This window comes from Lathyrus oleraceus, chromosome 6 (assembly GCF_024323335.1).
Source record: "Lathyrus oleraceus cultivar Zhongwan6 chromosome 6, CAAS_Psat_ZW6_1.0, whole genome shotgun sequence".
Lineage (NCBI taxonomy): Eukaryota > Viridiplantae > Streptophyta > Magnoliopsida > Fabales > Fabaceae > Lathyrus > Lathyrus oleraceus.
This window is the reverse complement of record NC_066584.1, coordinates 277359414-277378069: the sequence shown is the minus strand read 5'-3', so window position 1 is coordinate 277378069 and position 18656 is coordinate 277359414. Positions and strand designations below refer to the sequence as shown.

Below are 18656 nucleotides of genomic sequence, written 5' to 3'. Positions count from 1 at the left end.
GGTTTAGGAATTCTTTATTTTGCTGAGTCTGGCCCGATATAAAGCTCTCCATGATCTTCTCAAGGTTAGGCTTCTGGGGCACAACTTGCATAGGTTGGTTTTGTTTTTGGGCTTGATAACCTTTCGGTCTCTGAGGTGCATGATTTTGGATAGGGTTCTGGTTTTTATAGGAGAAATTCTGATGATTCTTCCATCCAGGGTTGTAAGTGTTTGAAAATGGGTTACCTTGGGTGTAATTCACTTGGTCAGTGTTCAGGTCGTTTAAAAGGTTACACCCCGCCGATTCGGGTCCTTTAGATCCACAAAGTTCCCACTCTGTGTGGACTACTGCTACGGTGTGAGTGTTTGTAGACATATGTTTGATCCTAAGGGCTAAAGCGTCCATTTTCGCCTGCATCATGTCTAGAGAGCTTACCTCATGTATTCCATTTTGGGTCTCCTTTTTCTCTATTGATGCTCATTCAATTCCCCATTGGTAATGGTTTTGGGCCATATCCTCAATTAGGTCACAAGCTTTAGGATAAAGTTTATTCATTAGAGCCCCACCTGCGGCAGCATCGATGCTTATCTTGGTGTTATAATGGAATCCATTGTAGAAGGGATGAACAATCAGCCATTGTTCTATGCCATGGTGTGGGCAGACTCTTAATAGCTCTTTATATCTCTCCCAAGCTTCAAAAAGCGATTCTCCTTGGTTTTGGGTAAATCTAGTTATTTGGTTTCGAAGAACAACAGTCTTACTAGGGGGAAATATCTAGCAAGGAATACTCTCATGAGGTCTTCCCAAGTAGTTATTGAATTAGGTGGAAGTGAATCTAACCATGAACGTGCTCTATCCCTGAGGGAGAAAGGAAATAATCTTAAACGGATTGCATCGGGTGAAGCGTCGTTATATTTAAAGGTGTCGGCTAGTTGGATAAAAACTTTTAAATGTTGATTCGGGTTCTCAGTAGTGAGACCCGCGTATTGGTTCTGTTGCACTAATTGCAACAAAGACGGTTTTAGTTCGAAATTGTTAACAGGAATAAGGGGGTTTACTATACTCGAACTAGGTTCCTCGTCAGAGGGTTGGGCAAATTCCTTAAGAGGTATCCGATCGCGATTCTCGGCCACAACTTTCTTAATTCGGATGAGTAAGAGGCATGTACGAGTGTAACGTTCGGGTTCCGCTAAAGGATCTACTAAATTTCCGGTACTACGGGTTCTTTGCATTTACCGGCTAATAATACCTTAGTCTAGACGGTGTAACAACAGGGTACGAAATTTGACGAAGTTGGTCCCCGGCAACGACGCCAAAAAATTGATCGTGTGAATTCGCAAGTGCACGAATTGCGTCAAAGTAATATAAAAGAACATCAATCCCACAGAGACCAAATCATCAATCTATCGATTACTATCGTTATGGTGTTTATCTAAGGCGGTATAGAAGAGATATTGGGTTTGCAAAACAATGGTAAATAATAAATGTAGGTAAAGACAGGTTGAATGTATTTCACGTCAGTTAAGTGATGTTTCGATTGTCTAAATAGAACTACTTATGAGGCAAAAGTTTCTACTCTTGAAAAGAATCCATTTAACAGGAATTGCCGCTTTCGCGTGTTTAGAACCGAGTTTACCCTTAAATTAAGGCCTTTTATTGTCACTTATAAAAGGTGCGTAGAACGCTAAAGTAGTAAACTTATTTTTAAGAAGTAAGACTCATAAACTTAGTTGAAAAGTGATTTTGATTTGGAAAGTTTTACCCGAGGAGTTTCCTGATTTTAGATCTATCAACGCGTCCGAAAATAGTTTCAAAAAAAGTTTTTCCTTAAAGTGATAAAAATTCCTAGTTAACTAAACCAGGGTGCTTTCGCACTCCTTGAATAATTAAAACTAACCAAGTCTGTTTTAGAAAACTCAAGTTAAAAATCAAAACAACCTTTAAAGTATTTCTACAGATTCAATATGTGAAACATTACTTTAACCGCGATCCTTACATTCTAACCTTTAAAAGATTTAGCCAGACATGGTAACACAAACAAACACAACAGTATTGATCATGATGAAAAGTTTGTTTTAGAATGTGAGGCGTAAAGAGCGAGTAAAGTGTGTAAAATAAATAAAGTAAAGCGAGTGCAGGAAATAAATAAAGTAAAGCGAGTGCAGAAAATAAATAAAGTAAAGCGAGTGCGGAAAATAAATAAAGTAAAGCGAGTGCGGAAAATAAATAAAGTAAAACGAGTGCGGAAAAGAAATAAAGTAAAGCGAGTGCGGAAAATAAATAAAGTAAAGCGATGTGCGAAAAATAAATAAAGTAAAGCGATGACAAATAAATAAATAAATAAATAAAAGTGATAAATAAGAACCTGCTCCAAACGGAGGCTTTGATTCTGGTACAAGGAAAATAAACCTCCGACTCCTGAAGCTAAAGACGACAGCAACTCGAAGTGACCCAACTCAATCTCACTAAGTGCGATAACCCCCCTATGTGACGGATTACCGCTTTTACAAATGATAAATATAGGCTTAGTGTTGTAAACTAAGTTGGATGATTTGAAAATGAAATGGAACGAACTATTTATAGAGGATTTCAGCAGCTTGCAAAGACCATGGTGCCCTCCAACTTCTCCTTAGTGGGAACGTGATTTCCAAAGTTGGTGCCCGCCATCCCTTCATGGCGCCCGCCATGTGTGTAAATGGGGAAGATCATGGGAACGTGGCGGTTACCTCCTAGTTGAGGGTTGATGACTCATGGCTTCTCCTATAGCGGCCGCCATGTGCAACGCCATGTGTGTAATATTCACTGAAAAACCCTAATTTTAGGTCTTTTTGCTTCGTTTCTTCCAAAAGGGTCCGAAAGAGGTAAATATCTGAAAACAACATAAAAGAGAGCATAATACAAACAAAATGATATTAAAGTCCTAATAAACATGTGAAATCCGAGTGAAAAACACAGTGTAATTCAGTGTGATCAACGTACAACCCATTTCCAATGAGGAAATGACACTCAGTCTAGTATTTGTTGAATATCTTAGCACATCTCCCTTCCACTCCACTTCCAACAATGCAAATTGTTGGGTGAGCTTCTAGACAGATGGACTTAACCATGAAAAAACGATATTCAAAAGGATGCAACCCTAGGAAAGTAATGAAGCCTCAAATGGTCAATATTAGAGAAACTAAGCATCTACTCTGGCTCTAGGTCGTAGGGCCACAGAGACATTGGAATAAATGAAAGAAAAAAGTCACAAAAGGCTTCCCCTTCAAATATTCACACCAATATTGGTAGACTTTCACATACGCCTATCTGACTGAATGAAATTGTGAAGGAGCCACCACCAGATGCTTGAAAACCTCTATCTCAAAAGTAGTCAAAGGCATATGGAGAGACAAAACTAAGAAATTACGTTCATAAAAAGAATGGAATAATCACCGTATTCATTACATATTATATTGTTTAGGTGTCAGAACACCCCAGTTTGAAGATAGACCAACATCAAGGAAAGCTATGTCAAGGTTTCCATCTCTTGCAAAACCAGAAATGACGAAAGAATAAACAAATTCCATCCAAGAATACTAAGCATTCTTCTAGGATTTGTGAGCACTCTTATGTATTTTTTTCCCATATTGCACTAACTTTTTTAGATACAGAAAAACAAAATGTCGAAGGAGAGAAGAACAATCGTTGACTGAAGAAATGACTTAAAGAAAGGCAACACTAAACTCTCCAAGAGTCATACATTAATATGTTAAAAGAAAGTAGATTGTATTGAAGCTGTTAAATCACTCGCACACAACACTATAGTGTTTCGGTACCCAAGAATCATAATGGAAGTGCCTTCGAAAGAAGTTTGAAGTATGATTCAATAAAGACACGCACCTCCATGAAATTAAAATGAACGTTATTTCACTTTAAAAATAGATAAAGAGGGTGGCTAGGATCTAATGCTAACATGACAAACTCTCACCTTGCTACACGTCGGCAGAGGCTTGGGGGAATTGTTTTGTGTTAATCATATCAATCCCAAACAACCACCAAGGAGAAACTTCACTTCTTCTAGAATCTTATTAGCACACGAGAATAACCCTAGTAGCAAGCATATGAGACCAAAGTCTTATTTGTATCCAACGACTCTCCTCAATTCACTCCTAACTAATAGCAAATTAGTTATTCTCTCTCTACTATGTATAGAGAATGCTCCAAGCAACAAGTTTCTAACACGATTTGAATTCACTTTTCTTCCTCACATACTGACTTGAGTGTTGAAGTGCTAACATTGTAAGGTTAATCGTCTTTCCACCGCGGTAGAAGCATAAAACCATTGTTACTTTCGATCTTCACTACGCCAATTCAATCCGACATTTTTATTCATTTGTGGTTAATTTAATTAAGTAAATAATTAGGTTAATTCATACAATTGAATTAATAACAAATTTGGTTATAAATTGAAATAATTATTTGGCCAGTCGAATTAACCACTTATGTTTGTTAGTTATGATTTTGGCCCAACATATTTTGAGACCTAAGACAAATTGTTTTATAGGATCTTATTAAAATAAATAATAATATTATGTTACAAATTTAAGGGTTAAATACGTGTTACCAATACGAGTGAATTAAGGGTTATCCTCCGTAAAAAAAAATTGAATACCTCCTTGTAATGTTTGGATTATGTTTCTTTGACCTTTTTGATGATTTTCATATTTATTGACTGGATAGACCACGTGGCAGTTTATTTAATTTTTAAAAATTCACGTAAATTTAAAAAAAAAAGAATTAAAAAAATTATTTAAAAAATTTAAAAATTAATTTGTTTTATGAAAAATTTTATTAATATTTTATGGGTTAAATACTTTATCAACATGCAATGTGAGCGAAATTCAGTTTACCCTTATAAAAAAATCATTTTAATTGTTAATTTTTTACAAAGTGTAAATTAAAATTCACTCATATTATAGAGGTAAAATATATTTTACTCAAGAAATATATAAATTTAAATTTAAATTAAGGAGACAAATTTCGTGAATCATGTAAAATAGGAGACAAAAATTATAATTAAACCTAAAATATATTATTCACTTTTCATTAAAAAAACTATTTTGGTGAAATAGTATATGTAATATTTAAAGTTCATATAAATTTAGGTTGTATATGTATACAACTAATTAATCAATTTATTTGAGGAACAAAAATGAATAATTAATAAATTTACAAATAGCATATATAAATATAAATATAATACATTAATCATTTTTCATAGAATAATATATTTATTTGAATTTAAATTAATGTGATTTAGATAGTCGTCAGATTTTTACCTCTCTAAAATATATCATTCATGAGATTTGTTTCATAAAAACAAAACAGAAAAAAATGAGTGTTGGAAAATGGGATCTAAGTTAAGTGGTTAGGAATATAATCATTATGATTTCCTTTGTACCACCATTTTTTTAATATTCAAAATTGAATGGAGTAATAGCACTATAAAAGAACTAAGTTAATTAAAGTTAACTGCATTATACAAGTTTTATCCAAAGTTTAATTAAAAAGATAGCACTCTATAAAATATCAAGCAAATAATAAGTTGTGGCTCTTGTGCATGGTGAAAGATGAGCTAAGAGGCAGAAGCAATAATTTGAAGTCCAATTCATCTTGTTCTAAATTAAGAATATTCTGAGTAGATGCTTCTTCAAACTAAAAAGGTGTAAGCCCTTTTATGATATCCACTAAGGAAATTAATAAAGGTAACAAACAAGTTGTATTGGACACGAACTAGAAAACTTGTAATGTACATTTGGGACATGGCAAAAAGCTATAAAGGTTCCACATTTGGATTTTGACACAAACAAAGTGTTATATATCTTTCAGATTTGGATCTTGAGGTTTTTGTGTTCATTTGTTCTGTTTTAATGAATCATTGGTATCTTAGACATTGTAGGGGCAACATGTTATGGGATTGGACAACTTTTTTTCTTTTTCACACAACACCAAATACTACGATTTGATTTGTGCAGATAACATGTGGGATTTTAAATAGGTTGAAATCCAATTTTCAAAACATCTTTAATTTGATTTGTTAAAATTTGATAATTTTGATCAATACTACTTTAATCATTTATGATTCAGACCATTATACACACTACTACCAGAAGAAAAAAAGTGTTTTAATGGTTTTCATCTGTGCGGGCGAAGTACCATGTAGTGTAATGGAAAGTGCACTACTTTTTTTTTGGACCACACACGTCGAGGTGAAAATTTAAAAACGTGCAATTTTTCCTCTCGGTTGGATATGTTAGTCGAGAGAAAAAAGTCTCACTTTTTCTCTCGGTTAGAATTAGGACCGAGACGGAAAAGCTTACTCTTACTCTCGTTGGTTTTTTTAATTCAATGTGATAGATGAAAATTGTGTATAGAGAAAAAAGGTTTTATCTCGGAAAATCTCTTATTTTTTTTAATATAAATTTTTTATTTTACATAATTTTTATTTTAACCTATATTTTTTGAAACTGAACATAAATTACACATTTTGTGAAACATAACTAAATGACACATTTGTCAAACAAAACTATGTATACCTATTGTATCAAAATAACACATTTTGTGGCAAAACACAATGTTTATACCAAAACCAAAATGGCACGCACATTCTTTTTTACAAGAAAACTGAAATATAAAAATGGTTAACCAACAAGGCAACAACCAACAAAAATCAGTGTGTTAGTGAATCAACAAACTCAAAGAAACAAGTTATTTATTAATTGCTAATGATCACTACATGAAACGCATAATGATTAATAATGAGTACAAATTTGAAAGCTAAGTAAGAGAAAATATGAATTCATATATACTTACAAAAAGATAAATGGATCTAGGTAACCAACTTTATTCAACTGAATTACTAATTTTATATGTAAGTTTGAATCTCCCTTGATTAATTTCCTAAATAATGAATATTGTATGGGTCCAAAAATTCATACACGTTTGATTTATTTATTTCTATACATAGACGATGCATATGTACCTAAATGTTAAAACAAAAGTCAAATCCTGAAGTTAGTCTTTACATTAAAAGAAATTGAGAACTATCAATATATATTGACACCCCCCTAAATAATGTACGTATGTGCATCAAAATTATAGTATAGATATGTCAAGTCGCTCAGTATTCTATACAAGATCTCTAATACACCTTTTTTGAAGATAAAAATATTGACAATGATATAGATCATGTTTTAATTATATTTCAATGGCATATGTCATATCTATGACCATGCATGACAATCTTTGTATTGGATCTAGTTGAAGAATTAACTTCTCATTTTTGTCTTGGAGAGCTGAACAACTTCCTTTCGTGCTCGCACCACCCAAAACAACTTTTTTTAAAAAATTATAATGAATTTATATTTTTTTAACACTCTCCTACACAATCTCTTTTGGTCCCTTTCTAATATTTATTCAAGTCTCTTTTCATCCAGCTTTTCCATTTGTTTCTAGCCCAATTCTTCACTCTTTGAAGATGATTTGAAGTATTGTCTTAGACCGACACCTCACCCAATACCACTGACATGCCTACCATACTCATTTGTTTCGATGACTTCTACTAATATGTCATAGTGTGGTTGTGAAACAAAGGCACCGTCATTGGCTTTTTCAACAACCAAATCATACACACAAATAAAAGTTCATTACCAAAATGGAGTACCTATAATTAATACTCTTGACAAAAGAATATACTTACAATCTTTTCAACAATTACGTATGTAGCCTCTGATATAAACTCCTGTCTTAGTCTTTGTCGTGCTTTCTTTCATTTCTCATGGCGTGATGGTGGAGATGGATTGCGATCAAGGCTTAGTGAGACATCTCCTAACTACTATTGTCTCTTTTTATTCATTAATTATTGTCTCCTATATTTTTTTCATATCCTCCAAGATACAATTTATGTAGATATATTTTTTTATCCATATTTTTCTTTCCTTTTTTACTTTTAGCCTGTTATAAACATAGTCGAAATTTTAATTTGCAGGTTTGTATCTAAAAAGGATCACCACAATACAAGATTATGCTTCACAACAAAAAGTTACTACTAACCTGGAATTCAAGAGAATTATGAAACTCAACAAACTTACCTCAAATCTCCTTATCAAGATAACTATACATCTTAGCTAGATGAACAATGTTAGGCTTTAGGATTTGTAATGTAATTTGTTGTGAGGTGTGTCTTAAAGTTTCTTCAAATGCTCACTAGCATATGGAATTCATCTCCTATTCATCTTATCACTAACTAGAACCTCAAAAACATCCTACATGTTCATCAAAAAGTTGATAATCGTATTAATGAAATAAATAAATGGTCATATATACTTGTAAGATCAAATCATGTAAGTTAAAATTAATACCGCAACATCGGCCCATGTACTTTCTTTTGCTTCAGGTTCTATTTGGCCCCAGTCTTCTGTCAAAATAGTTTTTTTTCAACCAAGTAATGACATGTAACTCCTAAATGCCGTACCATATTCGTCATAACACTTACCATTTTTAAAATCAAACTCGATTTACATATTAACATTTGTATTGCGGAATTTTATCAACATTGTCACCATTTTGGTACCTCTAATATTTCTTGTTCTTTTATGCTGAATACGAGAACCCTTATTTGTATGATGGATGCTAAATAGTAGATCCGAAGGGGGGATGTGTCAACTACACGTGAAAGCATGCATTTCTTTGACAGGGGATATTTGAATGTTGTATTCGGACGTACAAAGCGTATCCGATAGCCCCCATGGGGGAATTGGTTGTTGTAGTTGGGTGTACTAAGTGTTTTCGACAGCTCCCCTTGATTTTAGAAACACACGAGGTGTTGTGGGGGATTAATTGTTGTAGTCGGGTGCGCTCTCGCACACTGGTCAAAAATGAGTTTTCAAAATATAGTATATGGAAATGACACTCAAGTCGTATCGTAAGGACTCTCAAACTAATTTAACCAACCGATTGAAGTTCATGAGTTGAATCATGAAATGTTGGTTTTCCCTTGTCTTGTTTGAGTTGAATCTGTAGCACCTCAAATTTGCACCTATCATTGTACATACATTTTCATATTAGGTCATAGCATATCATGGTCCATTGCATAGCATTGCATTGTCCCATTAGCCTCAAGTGCAAGCCAATCAAGAAATTAGGTCAAACTGGTCAGGAGATCAGTCAGTCAAGCAAGCAAGCACAATTCTCAAGGAGCCAAGGCCCTAGGGTTGGTCCAACATGTTCACATGACTTGGGGATCCATTTGAAGTGTTTTGGTCAAGGATTGGATGTTCAGAAGTCATCAGTCAATGCACAATCAGTCAGAAACCCTAAAAGTCAACTGTTGGTCAACTGTCCATTTAATCAGTGATTTGATGATGGAAATTGGTTTGAGAGGTCTCATTCATGTCCATATAGTCTTCATATATCATGTCAAACACCATCATGGAAGAATTTGAAGCCAGATCAGAAATTTCCAAAAATGGAAACTGGACCTGTAACTGAAACTTACCAAAAATGGAAAGTCTTGATCCTCAAACTTACATCATGATACAAGCTTCAAATGAATTTTTGCCCAACATTAAAGTTGAAGATCTTGTTCTCCCATTTCCAAAAAGTCCAAGAACACTCAATTCCCATGTATGGTTGGCAAGATATGATCAAATCATTTTCAGAAATTCTTGAACTTCAAAAGGCCATATCTCTCAAACCATTTGGCCAATTTGGGTGGGGTTTTTTCCTACAAGTCACATTTGACCCCCTCTTTCCAAAAATGTAATTTTCATGTACCAAAACCTTATGGATCAAAATGGCATTTTTTGACTTACTTGAATTAATTTCAAGTGAAGTGAAATTTTGACTTTTTAAAATAAACCTTTTCCATCATTTTGGCCATTGGGAATTGGTCTGAAATTGTATTTTGGGCATGTTCAAAGTCAAATTCGTGCAAGTACATACACCCATGCCAACTTGCTTGAAAATTGGAAAAAAGTACATTTCTCAACAACTCTATCCCATATTTTCATGAAGCTTTGATTTGTACTCTAAAACAGAGTATTTGGACATCATTTTCTGTCATTGCAAACCCTAGTTGCAGCCTCAAAACACAGAAAAACTCACTCTCTAAAAATCTCATTTTTCTTGCCACTTTCAAAATCTGTCAACATTGGCCAAAGAACTGAACCTTACCTTGCTTAATACAACATCCATACAACATTTTGGACTCATTGCAACTTCATTTCCACAACTGTAAGAAGCTTATACCCGACTGTTCTTTCCAAGCATCATCCATGGCAAAGTTTGGTTAAAGCTATTTCAAGCGTTTTCAAGGCGAACCATCTTCATCATTCATCATCTGGAGGGTTATAGGTCATCTATTTCGAACTTGCATCATCAAACAACAACTGTTTCTCCACTTTCTTCAAAACTTGGTAAGAATTCGAACTCAACCTTTGATGAAATTACATGATGCATCTTGTAGATCTTTTCACTGTGAGTGTCATGAACTTTAAACCGATTGAAACCGTGCCAAGATGAGAGAGAACGAGGGTTTTGAAATTTCATGTGCTTGGCAAGATTCAATCGATTCTTTAGTTTATTGTTGTTTTGAGATGAATTACTTGTGGATTCGTGTTAAGTTTTGTTAGATCTTCATAAATATGTGCTTGAATGATGTTTCTGGGCTGTTTGGTTTTTTCTGGGAATTTCACGCATGAAGATCATGAGGATCTTCATGCTGTTCATGAGACTGCACTTTTCCTGCGGATTCTCGTGCGGCCTTCATAGCTGGCTACGGATTTTCCTGCGGATTTCTGGGCTAGGGTTTTTTTTCATGAATTTGTTACTGTTGCATTAAGCCTGGCCAATCAGCTTATTTCGTTTCCCTGGCCCAAAACGGCGCGTTTTGATTAGTGGCGTGGGTAATTTCAAAAATGCCACTGGCCGTGCCCCATGTCCCATTAAGTCATGTTGTTTTTCCATTTTTATTTCATTTGTGATATTCATCTTGTAAAAATCATAACTCCACCAATTTTAATCCAAATTTCATGGGATTTTTTGCATTATCTTCATCATGATCTCTACTTTTTTATCATAATTTTTCCAGAATTTTGTGATCAATGGATTTTAATTGGTATGAGGGTTTGTAACATGTATGCATATTTTGTACACTTTGCCAAAACATTTGTGAAATGATGATACTTTATCCAATGGCTCCCAAATTTTTTGTGCTTAAACTAGACACACTCATGGTGATTTTGGTGTAGAGTTTGTGAATTTATCATTGCTGGTTTGTGAGATATGATTTTTTGAATTAGGGTGTGACAATTTGTGTCACACCATTGATGTCCAACTTGATGATTTTTGATACCATGCTTCTTGACCTCCAATTGATCTGATTTTTTTGCATGAACCTACTCTTGTATGTCTAGTTTACATGTGAATTTTCTTGGAATTATTTGTGGCATTTCCTAATTGTTTGAGATTTTCTCCCCTGCTTAGTCAAATGTTGACTTTTTGTGACACATGTTGCCATTTCATTTGTGAAATCCTCATACTTTACTAGATGGACATGAAATTTTACATGAGATAACTAGACACCCTCATCTTTGCCATGGTTTTAGTCCCATTCATTTATCATACACCATCTCTGATTTATGATTTTTCTAAGTTGATGCATGTTTGGTTGACTTCCTTAAGCATGTTCAAAATTGCTTTGACTTTCTGATTTTCATTGACTGCCTTCCACTTGTCCAAATAAGATGAAATTTGACATGCTTACCATGCTGTGGGTTGTGATTGATCATGATTTATTTGGTGATTTTTGGAAATGTTTAAGATTGCTTTTGATTCAAGTCTTGCTGTTGACTTCTATGAGCTTCTAAATGCCATGCTTTGACCTAAATTGTTCATGAAATGATGATGATGATTGATATGAATGTGAACCCAATTGGTTGTGTTTCTTAATTGTTTGAACATGATTTTGGATGCTTGCCCTTTGCTGTTTTGACTTTTTCATTCTCTTTTGACCCTAGGTTTGCCCTAGTGGTCCTGTTACTCACCTTTGAGCTCATGTTTACAGGTTGACCAACAAATGACCAATGAGACCAATTCTTTTTGATTGAGCTTGCTTAAATATCATTGTCTAACTTGTTTGTTTTGTAGGTGGCTTGGCTCACATGCCTTAAGCCTTGTGCCTTGCACATCCATTTGCTTCTGATTAACTGTTGATGTCTGTTTCTTTTTGCTTTGTTTTGAAGTTGCATACTAACTGTGCTTGACTATTTCAGGTGCTTTTAGTTGCTTAGTTCCTTGTGAACTTTTGCTTTGCTTTGCTTGTATAAGCAATTTGCATTGAGGTATATTTCTCATCTTCATGTAGTCTGGAAGACCTGGCCTGTTACTTGGCCAGGCAACTGTCTGAAGCCCTCCTTAAGAGGCAATGTTTGTGACTGTTTACTTTTGTCCTTGCATAGAGTCAAAGACCTCCTAAGTGAAGAGGCAATTGGCAGAACCCAAGGGATAAGCAACCTATCCCCTGCTATTCTGTGTGTCATCTGCTTTGCTCACACCACTGTGTTGATGCATTGCAGATAAAAACCCAAGATCTTGTACAATTGTACAGTTGAGTCAGTTTTAAATGTGTAGAAGGGTTCCCACTTTCTGAACCCACACATTCTTGTCTTAAGCTCTCCCGGGCCAGGGATAAGAGCTGTGAAGTCTTATCTTCACTCACCTTTCATCTGCTTCACCTTAGCCCCTCAATGGCAAGGTTAAGAGCACATTCACCCAGTTCCAGAGGTTTGTTTGTTGAGGTTGATATGACCCCTCGACTAAAACCTAACCCTTGTTTGAGCCACTTGCTTGTGTATAGTGTGTGCTATCTGTGCTTGTATGTTTGTTTGACTTGCTTCCTGTGCGAGTTAGGGTTAGTTTAGACTTGCTTCCTGTGCAAGTTAGGTTTTGCTTGGCTTGCTTCCTGTGCAAGTTAAGTGTGTGTGTGGCTTGCTTCCTGTGCAAGTCATGATTAGGATAGGCTGGCTCCCTGTGCCAGTTAGCTAGAAACCTTAACTTAGGGATGATTTGCATGATAACATCTAGGCTCGAGTCGTAGTCTCCCTAGTTGTGTCTCCCTCTGTTATCTGGTTAGGCTAGTCCTTTATCCCTGCGTAGGGGAACTACGTTGCCCTGATCCTCATACCAGATGAGGTACGTAGGCAGGAGATGAGCTGATCTCTTCGGGCGCCTGTGTCTTTGTTTTGTCTTGTTGTGTGCTTGGAAGCTGATGTAAGTCCATCGAGTGGCATTCGGGTTCCAGTGTGGGTTTGTTGGTTTGGATGCTGATGTAAGTCCAGTGATTGGCATTCAGGCTCCACGTTTGCCTGTGTTTGTTTGTGTGCGTGTCAGCCGAGCTACGAATGCTCTGATTCTTCTCTCGTCCGAGAAGATACGTATGCATAGGATGCGATATCCTAGCGAGCATGTGTCGTCTCCCCAGTCCGAACTACTTCGACTCTGATGTCTATGCTTGATAGACTAAGTAGGCCCAGGATACGATGTCCTGCCGAGTCAGTTTCAATCTTGTTTTCTTGTGTCTCTTTCAGCCAGTGTGTGTGTGTTTGAGCAGTGTTTTAGCAACCATTTTTCCTTCCTATTGTGCGTGGATCCCGTCGAGTACGACGGATGCGTAGGGGTGCTAATACCTTCCCTTCGCATAACCGACTCCCGAACCCATTCTCTTTGGTCGCGAGACCATGTTCTTTCCTAGGTTTACTCTGAGCGTTTCCTTTCCCTCTTTTGGGATAAATAACGCACGGTGGCGGCTCTGTTGTTTCTTCTTTTCCCGCCGGTTTTTCGCGTAATGCGACAGCTGGCGACTCTGCTGGGGACTAAAGAGAAGTTGACCTATGCTGGTCCATCTTCCCTAAGCGAGTCTCTCCTAGCGCTCTCTAGGTTAGGGCTTTGGTTGCTTTGTGCTGTTATTTATTGCATTCATTTGTATATATTTGCATTTACTATTTGCATTTGTTGTTTGCATTAATGTTTGCATTCATATTCATCTGTTCACCTGGCTGGTTGTCTGTTTCTCTCTGTTGGGGTGGGAGTTACATGAGGTAAAAGGCCCAATACCCAGGCCATGAGTGGAATCTAGGATACTTAGGAATAGAGTGATTCATGGGAAGCGGGTGGTATTGCGCCACTTAGCGGAACGTTGATATCACGAGCAGTTCAGACCCTGGTGGGATATTATCGTTACATACTTCGGGTGTGTATATGATGATGTTCTGCGAAAGGTTATTTATGCTGCGTTTCTCTCGACCTTACCCTGGCCTAGATGACACCCGTGAGTGGGGAGGGAATGATCATTATTACAGGTACAGTTGGTGACTTGTTGGTGACTTGTTGGTGACTTGTGATCCTGTTGGTGACTATTGGTTCAGAATTTTGGGGTCTCAGATGACTTTGGGTTTCAGATGAATTTGTGGTTCCGAGTTCAAGCCGAAGCTTTGATCCTGTGTTCTGAGAGACACAGCCAACCAGTCTTGTCTGCATCATTTGCATCATAACATGTTTATTTTCAAAAAATACGCAATAAAAAAAAAGAAAAAAAAAGAGAAAAAAAAAAAGAAAAAAAAACTAATCCCTGCATGCATATCATTTCTCAGGTACATTCCAGAGCTTGTTCACTGATAGAGATGGCAACAGTCCCGGAGTTGAAGCGGAAGACTTGTTCCTACAGCTTTCACCGTGAACCTTTGACGTCTCTGATTGAGTTGAGCAACCTTATGACCAGTGGTAACCAGAAGGGGTTTGTTGACCAGTATGGAGATATTCTGACACTGTTGAAGATGGTAGTCAATCCGGTACCGTTGCAGACTCTTCTACAGTTCTACGACCCAGAGCTTCATTGTTTCACCTTTCAAGATTATCAGTTGGCGCCTACTCTTGAGGAGTACTCCATTCTGCTGAGTGTCCCGGTCCGGTATCAGGTTCCTTTCTTGGATGTGCCCAAGGAGGTTGATTTCAGAGCTGTTGCCAGAGCTCTCCATTTGGGTATCAAGGAAGTCAGTAATAGTTGGAAGTCCAGTGGGGATGTTGTAGGATTGCCTTTGAAGTTTCTGTTGAGGGTAGCTAGAGAAGAAGCAGAGAAGGGAAGTTGGGAAGCCTTTCATGCTCAGTTGGCCGTCATGATCTATGGGATCGTCTTGTTTCCGAGTATGCCCAATTTTGTTGACTATGCCGCAGTCAGTATTTTCATTGGAGGAAATCCAGTTCCTACTCTGTTGGCTGACACTTACTATGCTATTCACAGTAGGCATGGTAAGGGTGGGGCTATCAGGTGTTGTCTCCCACTTTTGCTCAGATGGTTCTTGTCTCTCCTGCCAGTCAGTGGACCTTTTGTGGATGCTCAGAGCACGCATAAGTGGACTCAGAGGGTTATGTCTCTTACCTCCTATGATATCAGGTGGCAATCTTACCGGATGGATGTGCGTAACGTCATTATGAGCTGTGGAGGATTCCGTAATGTGCCACTCGTAGGGACTAGGGGTTGCATCAATTACAACCCGGTTCTTTCTCTCCGCCAGTTGGGGTTTGTGATGAAGGGAAGACCACTTGAGGCTGAGGTAGCAGAAAGTGTGTATTTTGAGAAGCAGAGTGACCCGGCCAGATTGGAGCAGATAAGGAGAGCTTGGAAGTCTATTGGTGTGAAGGATGGATCTGTCTTAGGGAAGAAGTTTGCCGTTGCTATGCCTGATTACACTGATTGGGTCAAGGAGAGAGTAGAAACTTTGTTGTTACCCTACGATAGGATGGAGCCGTTGCAGGAGCAACCACCTTTGATCCTTGCTGAGAGTGTGCCTGCGGAGCACTACAAGCAAGCCTTGATGGAGAATCGCCGTTTGAGAGAGAAGGAGCAAGATACCTAGATGGAGCTGTACAAAGCCAAAGCTGATAGTTTGAACTTGGTTCATCAACTCAGAGGAGTGCGAGAAGAAGATGCTAGCAGACTGAGAAGCAAGAAGAGATCCTACGAGGAGGTGGAGAGCATGTTAGATGCAGAACACCGGGAGTGCTTGAGGCTGCAGAGGGTTGAGGCCAGCTATCAGAAGAAGATCAGAGACTTGGAGAAGCAACTCAGAGATAAGGACATCCAGTTGAAGAAGGAAGTAGACTTGAGACAGGCATCAGAGAACCACCTTGGAGGAGAAGTGGTAGAGCTTAGACGACAACTGAAGGAGAAGATCACTCTTTTGCCAGAATGTTCAGAATGTGACCTGTTGATAGACCAGTGTCAGTACTTGAAGACTCTCATTCCGGGAGGCCGTTTGTCTTAGCTTGTATCTTTGATATGTATGTTGAGAATCACCTCCAGGCTTGTTGGATGGGATTCATTGTTGTACTCCGATTGTTTGGATTTTCTTTGTCGACTTTGTTGTATGATCCTGTTACTCATATAGATGAGGTTGTTGGTTTCACCTTGTACTCATCACTCTTGTGTATGTTGTTTCTGTGCTTCTATGTTGTTCTTGCTGCAGGTTGCCATCTTTTGAGGATGACTCAGGCTCTTTGAATGCCTGAGGAATGAACATATCATGTGCATCATACGCATCATTATCACCATACTCATATCATTTTGCATAACAGGTGTTCTTGGTCGTGACTTCTCACTCTGGTTCCTGTTTTAGGCAGGATAGCTGATCAACGTCCGCACCGCTACTCAACAAGACTGAATCAACAGAGAGGTATGGATCAAGTTCAAGCTGAGTTGGCTGAGATGAAGGCTAACATGGCCCAGTTTATGAATATGATGCAAGGGGTTGCACAAGGTCAAGAAGAACTTCGAGCCATGGTTCAGAGACAAGAGGCTGCAATTCCACCGGTCAACCATGCTCCGCCAGAGGGAGGCCCGGTCAATGATAATCATGTTGCTGCTGCTGTACCCATCAACAACTATGCTGTAGGTGATGAGTTGGGGGGTATTCGAATCAACGGTCAACCTATTGCTCCAGATGCCGCTAATGCCAGAGCAGTCCGTGCCCCGGCCCGTAATCCTGCTCCGATTGTTGACAGACAAGAGGATATGTTCACTCTGCTCAGTGAAGACGAAGACGTTCTGGGAAGGGTTGATGAGAGGGATCGTAAAGTTGATGCCCTTGCTGAGAAAATTAGAGCTATGGAATGTCAGAATTCTCTCGGTTTTGATGTTACCAATATGGGGTTGGTGGAAGGTTTGAGAATCCCTTACAAGTTCAAAGCACCGTCCTTCGATAAATACAATGGTACTTCTTGCCCTCGCACCCATGTGCAGGCTTATTACCGAAAAATCTCTGCGTATACCGATGATGAAAAGATGTGGATGTATTTTTTCCAAGATAGTCTATCTGGGGCTTCTTTGGACTGGTACATGGAATTAAAGAGAGATTCGATCCGATGCTGGAGGGATCTGGGTGAGGCCTTCTTGAGGCAATATAAACATAACATGGACATGGCGCCTAGCCGGACTCAGCTGCAGAGTCTATGTCAGAAATCCAATGAGAGCTTCAAGGAGTACGCCCAGAGGTGGCGTGAACTGGCTGCTAGAGTTCAACCCCCTATGCTGGAGAGGGAGTTGACAGATATGTTTATCGGTACTCTTCAGGGTGTGTTCATGGACCGGATGGGGAGCTGCCCATTCGGTAGTTTTTCAGATGTTGTCATTTGTGGAGAGAGGACTGAGAGCTTGATTAAAACTGGGAAGATCCAAGATGCTGGTTCCTCTTCTTCTAAGAAGCCGTTTGCTGGGGCACCTCGTCGAAGAGAGGGTGAAACTAATGCTGTTCAACACCGCAGAGATCAGAACAGAATTGAATACCGTCAAGCTGCTGCAGTAACCATTCCGGCACCTCAACCTCGTCAACAACAACAACAAAGAGTTCAACAACCGCAACAACAACAACAACAGCAACGTCCGTATCAGCCCAGACAAAGGATGCCTGATCGACGTTTTGATTCGATACCCATGTCGTACGCCGAACTGCTGCCCGAATTACTCAGGTTGGGGATGGTTGAGTTGCGTACAATGGCTCCGCCTACAGTATTGCCTCCTGGGTACGACGCCAACGTCCGTTGTGACTTTCACTCTGGGGCACCAGGGCATCATACTGAGAAGTGTCGGGCTCTCCAGCACAAGGTCCAAGATTTGATCGATGCCAAGGCGATCAACTTCGCTCCAGTGCCTAACGTCGTAAACAACCCTATGCCTTAGCATGGTGGGCATAGAGTGAACAATATTGAGGGGAAAGAAGCTGAAGATCTGGTTGTTAATGTTGATGATGTTCAGACTTCTCTGCTAGTTGTGAAGGGCCGTCTGCTGAATGGGGGTATCTACTCGGGCTGTGATGAGGATTGTTTGGGCTGTGCCGAATCTGAGAATGGTTGCGACCAGTTAAGGGCCGGTATCCAGGGTATGATGGATGAGGGTTGTTTGCAATTCAGTAGGGCTGTAAAAGATCGTGGAATAGTGTCAACTATCACCATTTACTTTAAACCGTCTGAAGGACGTGGACAAAGGGTCGTTAGTGCACCTGCAACAAATGGTACCCCAGTTACCATTTCCGTGCCTGTAACCATCAGTGCTCCGACTACTATCGTTGCGTCTGGAAGAAGGGCTGTT

General features: G+C 38.5%; 1 non-coding gene across 1 annotated transcript; it reads left to right on the top strand.

Moving 5' to 3' along the window:
* Positions 1 to 623: 623 nt before the first annotated feature.
* On the top strand, positions 624 to 730 carry LOC127099573 (small nucleolar RNA R71). Its single transcript, XR_007794063.1, has one exon. It is a non-coding gene; the product is annotated as a small nucleolar RNA R71 (small nucleolar RNA).
* The last annotated feature ends 17926 nt before the right edge of the window (positions 731 to 18656 follow it).